The 11,598-nt window shown below is 36.4% G+C and overlaps 1 pseudogene; it reads left to right on the top strand.

Annotated features, from left to right (window-relative positions):
* The first annotated feature begins 9,761 nt into the window (after positions 1-9,761).
* Positions 9,762-11,534, top strand: LOC120154394 (annotated as a pseudogene).
* Positions 11,535-11,598: the final 64 nt, after the last annotated feature.

Genomic DNA, 11,598 nt, shown 5'->3' on the forward strand with positions numbered 1-11,598 from the left:
TTTGTCATATCCAAGACCCAAATCTTTTATCATTTTCTTCATATCTTTGCATGATTGAGGATTTTGCAAAAGGAAACACTTCTCCTAGTAACTCCAACAATTGCGTAAAAGAGATACCTGTCCACCCTCCTAGGCATTTAAGTGGAAAAGACAAATGCAGAAAGAAAGTTTTGAAAACTTTGATCATTCATAAAGTTGTTCATTCATTTCATTCAGCAACTTGTAAAACTTTGTCGCTTCTCCATTTGGCTCTTCATCAGATCAAATTTTTCCCATCTTAATGAAATCATTAACATCATTCTGACAATAATTTTCTGTAATATACGACTATAAATGCATCTCGTAACATCCCTTCCATGTCATCTTCTCTAAAAGTTGGATGGTGAAAGGAGCAGGATTAGTCAATAACTCGTGGAAGCAGATCTATCTGATACAAACTCTCCATGAAAGATCAATTTTCTATACCCCAAACAAATCCAAAAACAACTAGATACTCGTGCACAACTTCACGAATGTGCCAGTTAATGTTAACACATTTCTTACAAGGGCAAAGAATCATATTCTCTTGGCTTGCATTCAGAAAAGCTAAATTTAGAGTTTTTGACTCCATTTCGATATTCGAAGCTTACCCTTGAGAAATCCATCCAACTCTTATCCATTTCGTATTTCTGGAGTTTCAAATTCAAATGTTAATTGCTAATTTTACAGATAAATTTAGAACCTAAACATAAGTATTACATTTAATTTCACATTTTATTGCTAATACTATAGAGAAAAGTAGAACCTAAACATAATTTTTATTTTTATTTTTAACTTTTCATTATAAATCGACATCATAATAAATTCACACTAGAGGAATATTGTAATTTCTGGTTTGTGTTAGACTTAAATCTTAACTTATTTAGAATCTTTTATGAGTCGACATGTTTTCAAGATTTCAATTTAAAGTAATTTATAACTTGAAGAATTCAATTTTAAAAATAAAAGAATTAACAAAAAAGACACCCATCTCCTTAAGAAGGCATAGCACGATTGGACCTTTATATATAATGAAATCATAATAAGTTTGCAGTAGCCAAAAAAACAGTTTGTTGGACAGATTTGAAGTATGACTGCCTCTAGGTTCTTGTGAAACATTTATATGCATAAAATCATCTATATCAAACTCATTCAGAACTTCATCTTCTTCCATAAAAATTGTAATTTTTTTGTTATCAATATACGAATATTAATAATACTCAAAATTTAAAAAAACAGAAATTGAGGGCTTACCTCTAATCAAACAAGCTGAGTTCTTCACAACATATAACAGTAGAGGTAAGTGTAGATAATGCAAGACAAACCACCTATTATCGACAACCAAAACAACACAAATAAACCAATACTTTATTTGTCTCTTAAAACCAATATCAAAATGAAATAAGACAACAATACAAAATAAGACAACAAACAAACTAAACCACTTTCTATCATGAACCCACAATTCTCTCCCCACACATACGCTCAAGCATCTCTTCCTTCAAAGCCCTATCTTCATGCAATAAAATTATAGAAAATAAAGCATCCTACTAATTGAGATTGGACATTTGATTGATTCATTATTGTCTTGTTTGACATAATAATAAGGAAAATGCCTAAGAGTTAGCAAGTAATTTGAAAAGGATGAGAGGTATCAAATCATAAACTAACATTGAACATAGGTTTGCATAAGTCACTTAAGTACTACCAAGTTATCAAATGTGCAAAACTAATCATACATCATTAGCAATTGATTTTATTTATTATTAAGTTCAATATAGTACCTCAATATATTCTTCTTGTGGTAGTGAGCTTAATGCTCGCTCAAATAATGCCCGGATGTTTCTGTCATCTTTCAAACAGGACAAAAAATCTGCATATCTGCACAAAAACAGAAATTTAGAAGTGTCTTTATTCATATTGTATGGAATTTATTGCAATGAGAACATCGAACCACATATTATATTAATTCATTATGCAAAAATATTAAAGCAACTTCACAGCCACACCAAGTACCTATTGAAGTAGGAGAATCTCGTGAGCTTCTAGAATCCACCTCACAGTATAACTTGATGAACGGTAGCATAACCCTGGTCTGATGTTCTATCTTCTATGGCTTGACCCTGGAAGAACCTGTAGGATTGAACTGTTGTAAGTACCGTTTCCAAGTCAATAAAATTACAGTCTCACTGAGCGAAGAAAAAGGTTGGGAGATGAAAAATGGTTGAAACACCGAGCATTTTACTATTTAGGACTTCAACTTAGTTACTGATAGGATTCAGCCTCCTATTGGCCACAAGGCCTTCACAAGACTACATAGCTTCTTAGCTAGTACGTAGCTAATGGACTACTGTGTTTAATATTGGGCTATTTAACCCCACAAGGATAAGATATAGAACCCCTTTTGACATTTTTTTACCAGTCCTAATCCTTCGAACGATTAATTGTATTGTACCACTAACCGACTGCGACCTTTAACATTGATGGATATACATACTGTGATATACGTACAATGATATGGTAGATACGGTCACGGTCATCTTTGTAATTTATTTGTTCCCTGGAAGAAATACACATCATAAGGTTTATAGTTTCATTGGCTACTTAGTTTTTCTGGATCTATTATATCTTGATGATCCCAGTGTTAGTGCACTCGTATTATAGGCCACAAAAGAACCAATGAAAATTTCCAGTTGCCTTGCCGTCGATTCAGAGACAAAGCCAACCGGTAACTCATTCACCAAAATCTAAAAGCCAACCCTATTCAATCAACCATCGTTGGATCCTCCCCTTTTTTGTAATAGTGCATAACTAACAAATGTGAATTGAAATACTATGGTCCATCAACTTCGTGAAACAAACAAAATAGATAAGTCTCTCTCCTAATTCCGTGATCGTTATGACCCCAATTAGATGTCAAACATTTGCCATAATGGTCGGCATCGCCTAAAAGTTATCATCCCCGTTGTCGAAAAAAACCCCACAAAGCAATTATCAAAGTCAGTGTCCACCGACCCAGCATCCCCACTAATGATAATCGCTTCCTTCCTCCCGTTTTAATTGCTGTCCTTCAAATCGTTTTCTAAATCACCCATAATACCCCACTGAGACAGAAGTCACACCGTGGAACAAAGCAAAACAAGAAACAAAGCGAAAACTAAAAAAACTGAGAAAACTCGGTATATCAAAACGACCGAGAAAAAAAATACTAAAAAGTATAGAGAAACCCTAGAAGGGTAAAAGCCCCATCTTCTTTCAAAATAAATTATTGAAATGCAATTTACAGTAAAATATAAGAATTATTATAATTTTTTTATCGACTCACTTAAGTAACAATAGAAAAAAATGATAATTTCTGATAATTATCGATATTCTTTTTAGTATGAGTGAAAAACTATAAATAATAACATAATTTATTGATGAATAATGTCATAATTTATTCGAAAGGCCTATGACTTTTAAACTTTTTGAGTTTAAGATTTTTGTTCATTTGAAGAACAAAATTTTATATTTTGCTATGTTATTTTTTTAATACTAAACTTGGTAAATTCATATCATATTTAACATTTTAGAATATAAAAAAGAAGAGGAATATATGAAGAGAGAATAAAGGCTGGCAGATATTGTAAAATATTAATATACCATATTCTTACAATGTTCTAAATTCTCTCACAGCTTAATTATTGATTAGGTCTTAATCAACGGAGTCACCACTCACCATCATATACTTGACATCTATTCACATTAGTTCACTTGTAATTTCATCTCATCACTCCGTATCAAAAAATTTCACATTTATTTCAACAAAATTTTATAATTTCTTAGTGAAATTATATTATATACTCTAAATATTCAATAATCAGGATATTATTTTTATACGAGAAGAGATATACTACTCAATAAGTTTAATTATCATATATATTATGTTTATCCGTTCGATTTATCGAATTATTCAAATTGTTAATTATTAAACTCTAATGAAGTAATTATTGAAGGTGATTTTTAGTACAATCGTTTTCACACTAGTCACCTAGATAATAGTTTCGAAGGTGAATCTGTTATTGGTGGAAATTAACCCGAATTCCACAACAATTGGTATCACGCTCTTGGTTTATTTAGTATGCTCTGTGGTTGCGGCTTAGGCTGATCTTCCACATCAGAAAAAATTTCCTTGGATAATTGACATTCCGCATTGGCAGCTATTAAATAGAATTTTAGCAGAAATGACAGACGCTTCTTCTTCATCTTTTTGGAAAGAAATGCTGTGACAAATGTTAGATTTGCAGTGGAGATTTTTGATGGCATCGGTCATTTCGGCATGTGGCAAAGTGAGGTTCTAGATGCCCTATTTCAGCAGGGTCTAGACATTGCTATTGAAGGAGAGAAACCAGATGGTGTTGAGGAGAAAGAATGGAAGAGGATCAATAGAATGGCATGTGGTACTCTTAGATCGTGTCTTTCTAGAGAACAGAAGTATGCATTTTCTAAGGAAACTTCTGCAAGTAAATTGTGGAAGGCACTAGAGGAGAAATTTTTGAAGAAAAGCGGTCAGGACAAACTCTACATGAAAAAAAGATTGTTCCTCTTCAACTATGTACCAGGTACCACTATGAATGATCACATTACTAGCTTTAATCAGCTGGTGACTGATCTGATGAATATGGACGTGACTTTTGAAGACGAAGATCTGGCTCTGATGTTGATGGGATCACTTCCTGATGAGTTTGAGTATCTTGAAACTACTCTACTTCATGGGAAGGTTTATGTGTCTCTCAGTGAAGTAACTGCTGCCTTGTATAGTTATGAATTGAGAAAGAAAGACAAACAAGAAAACACAAGTGTCGAAGCATAAGCTCTTGTTGTTAGAGGCCGTTCGAAGAGTCAGAATAAAGGAAGCAGGGGAGATCAAAGTCAAAGTCCAGATTGAGGAAAGATGAATGTGCCTTTTGTCGAGAAAAAGGGCACTGGAAGAAAGAATGTCCCAGGCTAAAGAATAAAGGCAAACCTGAAAGGGGGAAGGCTGTCTCAGAATCAAATGTGGTCGAGTATGATGATGCAGATTCAGATTTCGCATTCGCTGCTACGCCATCAACCAGCTGTTCCAGTTTATGGCTGTTAGATTCAGCTTGTAGCCACCATATGACCCCCAATAGAGAATGGTTCTTTGATTTTAAAGAACTAAAAGGTGGAATTGTCTACAAAACATAATTCCCCTCTTGACACACTTGGGATTGGTTCAATTCGCTTGAGGAATCAGGATGGATCAATCAGAACCTTAACAGGTGTCCATTATATACCAGATTTAATGAGAATCTCATCTCTGTGGGAACCTTAGAGTCAAAAGGTTTAGAAGTGAGGGCAAAAGATGGGATTATGAGGATTATCTCTGGTGCACTGGTGATAATGAAGGGAATCCGAAAAGAAACATGTGTATTACTTTCTGGGTAGTACAATTGTTGGGACAACAGCAGTGGCAGCTTCTACTGATGAACATGAGTCAGAAGCAACCAGGTTATGGCATATGCGCTTGGGACATGTTGGTGAAAAATCCTTGAAATTACTCATAGATCAAGGATTATTGAAGGGTGCTCGGACTTGCAAATTAGCTTTTTGTGAGCATTGCATCAAAGGGAAGAAGACGAGGGTGAAATTTGGAACAACAATCCATGATACTAAAGGTATTTTGGATTATGTTCATTCAGATGTATGGGGGCCTTCCAAGATAACTTCATTGGGAGGAACACACTATTATGTCACCTTTGTTGATGATTTTTCCTGGAGAGTTTGGGTGTATCCAATGAAGACAAAGGATGAGGTGCTAGGATTTTTCCTTAAATGGAAAAAGATGATGGAGACTCAAACAGGCAGAAAAATCAAACGTCTCCGTACAGACAATGGTGGAGAGTACAAAATTGATCCATTTCTAAAAGTCTGTGAAGAGGAAGGTATTGTCAGGCACTTCACTGTCAGAGGTACACCATAACAGAATGGGGTGGCAGAGCGTATGAACCGAACATTAGTGGAGAAGGTTCGGTGTATGCTGTCTAATGCTGGGTTAGGCAAAGAATTTTGGGCTGAGGCTTTGGTCTATTCTTGTCACCTTGTCAACCGCTTACCATCGACTGCTATTGGTGTAAAACACCATTAGAGAATGGTTTGGAGTACCTGCTACAGATTATGATTCCTTACATGTGTTTGGTTCCACTGCATACTACCATGTTAAGAGTCAAAGCTGGATCCAAGAGCAAAGAAGGCGATCTTTATGGGGATCACCTCTGGTGTGAAGGCTATCGTCTTTGGTGTCCAGAAACAAAGAAAATAATCTTCAGCAGGGATGTTACCTTTGATGAATCTACCATGTTGAGAAAGGTGACTTCAGAAAAATTAGACCAGACAGATGGAACTCCCAAACAGGTGGAGTTTGAAGGAAGCAAGATTGTCCCAACCAGTAAAGAAACTAATGTTGACTCTCCTATGGTAGAAGAAAAGTCAGATGAAGAAGAGGTTCAGACCCAAGAACCTCCACAACAACATGAATCAATTGCACTCAGAGAGGGAAAGAGGACCATTAGACAACCTGCTCGTTATGCTGATATGGTCTCTTTTGCATCACCAATTGCAATTGATGACGTTCCTGCCAATTTTAATGAAGCAGTTCAAAGTTCAGAACATTAAAAGTGGAGGATCGCCATGAATGAAGAAATGCAATTCCTTCAAAAGAATCAGACGTGGAAACTAGCTAGTCTTCCGAAGGGAAAGAAGGCAATTGGGTGCAAGTGGGTATTTGCAAAGAAAGATGGATTTCCTGACAAGAATAACATCCGCTACAAAGTAAGATTGATGGCTAAAGGCTACGCTCAAACGGAGGGAGTTGATTATAATGAAGTATTTTTCCAGTTGTAAAACATTCCTCCATCAGAATTTTGTTGGCTTTGGTAGCACAGTTGGATTTGGAACTAGTTCAGATGGATGTAAAAACTGCATTTTTACATGGAGACTTGGATGAGGAAATCTACATGACTTAGCCAGATGGATTCAAAGTTGCTGAAAAAGAAGAGATGGTGTGCAAATTAGAAAAATCGTTGTACGGATTGAAGCAATCTCCAAGGCAGTGGTACAAGCAATTTGACAAGTTTATGATAGGGCAGAAGTACACAAGAAGCAAATATGATCATTGTGTGTATTTACGCGAGCTAGAAGACGGATCCTATATATATCTTCTTCTTTATGTTGATGATATGTTGATAGCTTCCAGGAGTCAGACAGAAATTGCGAAACTAAAGACTCAATTGAACAGAGAGTTTGAGATGAAGGATCTTGGTGAAGCGAAGAAGATTCTAGGCATAGAGATATCAAGAGATAAGAAATTGGGGAGGCTTTGTTTGTCTTAGAAAGAATATCTGAGGAAGGTAGTAAAACGTTTTGGCATAAATGAGATGTCAAAACCAGTTAGTACACCTCTTGCTCCTTATTTCAAGCTCGGTGCATCAATGTCACCTAAGTATGATGCAGAACGGGAATACATGTCAAAGGTTCCGTATGCAAGTGCTGTTGGTAGCTTGATGTATGCAATGGTGTGTACGAGACCCGATATTTCACAGACAGTTGGGTTGTGAGTAGGTATGCATGATCCTGGAAAGGAGCATTGGCAAGCTGTGAAATGGATTCTGCGGTATATTCTAAACACCGTAGATGTTGGTTTGGTCTTTCAGCAGGACAAACAAGACAGTTAGTGTGTAGTTGGGTATTGTGACTCAGACTATGCAGGTGATTTGGACAAGCGTCGATCAACTACTGGTTATGTGTTTACATTTGCAAAGGCACCAGTCAGTTGGAAGTCCACCTTACAGTCAACAGTGGCTTTGTCTACTACAGAGGCAGAGTATATGGCAGTTACAGAGGCTGAAGGAGGCAATTTGGCTTCAAGGGTTGCTTGGTGAATTGGGAATGGAACAAAAGCACATCAAAGTGCACTGTGACAGTCAGAGTGCTATTCATTTAGCAAAGAATCATGTTTACCATGCAAGGACGAAGCACATCGATGTTCGATATCACTTTGTACGAGAGATTCTAGAAGAAGGTGGAGTCATAATCCAGAAGATTCGGACCACTGAGAATCTTGCTGACATGTTGACAAAAGTGGTAATTGCGGTCAAGTTTAAACATTGTTTAGACTTGGTTAATATTGTTACAAATTAAAAGATTGTTTTTTTAGAGATGTGTGTGGAATTTGCCAAGGTGGAGATTTGTTGGTTTTTGGCAAAGTCCCACATTGGTTGTGTATAAGGAGGAGGGAAAATTCTTTTGTTATAAATAAAGTCATCCTCCTCCTTAGTTAATCATCCCACAAATATAAGCCTTCTTTTATATTAAAGGCTATTTGTATTCTTTCTCTCTTTGTAATATTTCCTCTATTAGTGAAATATTTTGGTGTTCTCTTTTATCTCTATTTAATAGCTATTGTCGGGTATAGTTGTTAATTATTGTCCTATTAAAATTATTTGTCTTGGTAGTTCTGTCTAAGGAAAGTGGGCTTTAAGAGGGACCATTGTGACCCCTCCTCTTTCCTGAGAATATACATTGGGGTGATTTTTAATACAATCGTTTTCACACTAGTCACCTAGATAATAGTTTCGAAGATGAATCTGTTATTGGTAGAAATTAACCCGAATTCCACAACACATATGTCCTGCGCTACAAATGTCACCTGTCATAAATTGGGATGGTGGTGACATGTGAATTTCTTACCCGTTCATTACTTTTAAGATTTTACAACAAATATTGATTTACCACTTTACAAAAGTTAATATAATTATAAAAGTCTGGAGTGGGTCCAACAATTCAATATATTCTAAGATTAAATTTATATATACATAAGTTTTAAATTAATAAAAAATTTAATTTAAAACAATTTGATGAATTTTATTATGCTTATGTAAAACGATCTTCGCACCTCAAAACTTATGAAAACATCATAGTTAAGGTCTCGTGAAAGTATTTTGAAGAAAGAATCTCAAATATTTAATGGTGCTCGAGAAAATTTTAAATATTTTGATATGAAATGTGACGTATTAAAGTTAAAGCTAATGTCTGATAATATTCACTTAATTTTTAATTAATGTGTAGTCATAATGGTCTCACGACTAATACTTATTTAAGAGTCCTTATAAAGACTTTTGATCAATAACAAGAGAATGAATGAACTATTTCTCTTTATCTCTCAATTATCTTTTATCTACTCCTCATAGAAATAAAATATTTTAATATTATTTAACGCTAAATTAAACTCTTCAATCAAATTAGAAAAATGACTTACAACATTTGATCATTTATTCACATCAATAAACTCATAACACGGTTTTACTATTTTACGAGAGTAACTTTAGAACAGACGAGGTTGAACATGAACCCTAGTCAACCCTTAGTTTTAATATTATATCGATTACTGTGAAGTATGAAACAAGCAGTCATCTGCATGAAATCGAAATCCCTAATGTCAATGCCATAGATGGGAGAAAAAGAATTGCAAAGGAATGGTTGGGTTATGAGAGAGAAAGTAATTACTTCACTGCACCGAAACAGATGAACTTATTCACTGCTTTTCCAACTACCCACCTTATCTCTCTTATTTATAAACCAACTCTCTATCCTAAGCTCTCTCACTGAACTCCCCTTTCTCTGTCCCTGATTTCTCAAAGTTGCTGTCCTCTCAAAAGCTTCAAGCTTTGGCAACGGCAATGGAGATGAGGAGGTTGTGGATATACTGCATGGTTGTTTGCTTAGGTTTGGCGTTGAGCAATGTTGTTCAGGGCAAGTCGGAAACCCTTTTTTGCCTGATGGAGGGAAGAGACGAGAAATGGTGCCTGCGATGTTCGTGTTCGGGGATTCTCTCATCGACAATGGCAACAACAATGACCTTCCTTCTTTGCAAAGGCTAACTATTTCCCTTATGGGATCGACTTCAATGGCGGTCCTACCGGTCGTTTCTCGAATGGATATACCATGGTTGACGAAATTGGTCAGTCAGTAAACACTCTTTTATCTCTCCATTTAAAACAAATTGTAGCTAATAATGTATGTGCATGAACATGCAGCTGAGCTGCTCGGGCTTCCATTGATCCCTGCATTCTCTGAAGCTTCCGGTGATCAAGTTCTCCACGGTGTCAACTACGCCTCCGCCGCTTCCGGGATCCTTGACATCACCGGAAGAAACTTTGTAAACATTTCTCACATACATGCATTTGATTATATCTATTTTTTTAAAATAATTAAGTACTTCTGATGTGTCATTCGTATAGAGAAGAAAAGGAAGGATTCAAGTATTTCACGTGATGTGGGATGTTAGGCAATTATTACTCTTATAATCTGGAAATAAATCTGGCCTGCGACTCCATGCAGTTTTGCCGATGGAATCATAAATGCAGTTTGACTCATGAATTGCTATTTTCTGTAGCCTATTAATATCTGAATCTGTACAAACCTTTAGTGTCTACCTTATTTTGCTTGTTCATAGAGCATGCAGCATGGCGCAAAATTATCATGCACTGGGGACTTGGAGTAATAAATGATGAACGCATGAGAAACGAATTTGATATTCGTGTCTTTTGTTTTTGTTTAGGTGAGTCGAATACCATTTGATCAACAGATTCGGAATTTCCAGACAACATTGGATCAGATCACGGACAATCTGGGTGCAATCGATGCAGCAGAAGCACTTGCTAAATGCATCTCTTTGTTGGGATGGGAAGCAATGATTACCTCAACAACTACCTTATGCCTAATTACCCCACCAAAGATCAGTACAATGGTCGACAATATGCTGATCTCTTGGTTCAAAAATACACTCAGCAACTCAGGGTACGTTAATCACTTCATCCACAACCTCGCATACTCATATGTCGTATCCGTATTACATTTCCGTACATTCGGCTTTCGAGCTCTATATTTTCGAAATTGACGTTGTTTATCTATGTGCAGACACTTTACAATCTGGGGGCACGTAAGTTTGTGGTAGCTGGGTTAGGAAGAATGGGGTGTATTCCTAGCATTATAGCACAGAGCACGGCCGATGGCTGCTCGGAAGAAGTGAACCAGCTGGTTTTACCTTTCAATGCGAACGTTAAGACGATGATGAATAGCCTTAATGCTGATCTGCCGGGTGCCAGGTTCATCTACGTAGACATCGCCCACCTTTTCGAAGACATCGTGGTCAATGCCGGAACGTATGGGTTTAGCGTGGTGGACAGAGGGTGTTGCGGCATCGGGCGGAACAGAGGGCAGATAACGTGCCTTCCGTTCCAAACACCATGCGAGAACAGAGATGGATATGTTTTGGGATGCATTCCATCCGACTGAAAAGGTGAACATCATAATGGCGAGAAAGGCCTTCAGTGGAGATCCTTCCATCGTTTATCCCATCAACATTCAGCAGCTTGCCAGTCTTTGATCTTTAACCGAATCAGTTGCTACCATGTATCGGCTACTATTTGGCTTGTTTACTTTGCATGTACATTAATTTATTTTCTGTTTTATTTGGGACAAATACTACTTTATTTTTTATTAAGTTAAGGTGATTATAAA

Source organism: Hibiscus syriacus, unplaced genomic scaffold, assembly GCF_006381635.1.
Source record: "Hibiscus syriacus cultivar Baekdansim isolate YM2019G1 unplaced genomic scaffold, ASM638163v2 tig00111129_pilon, whole genome shotgun sequence".
Lineage (NCBI taxonomy): Eukaryota > Viridiplantae > Streptophyta > Magnoliopsida > Malvales > Malvaceae > Hibiscus > Hibiscus syriacus.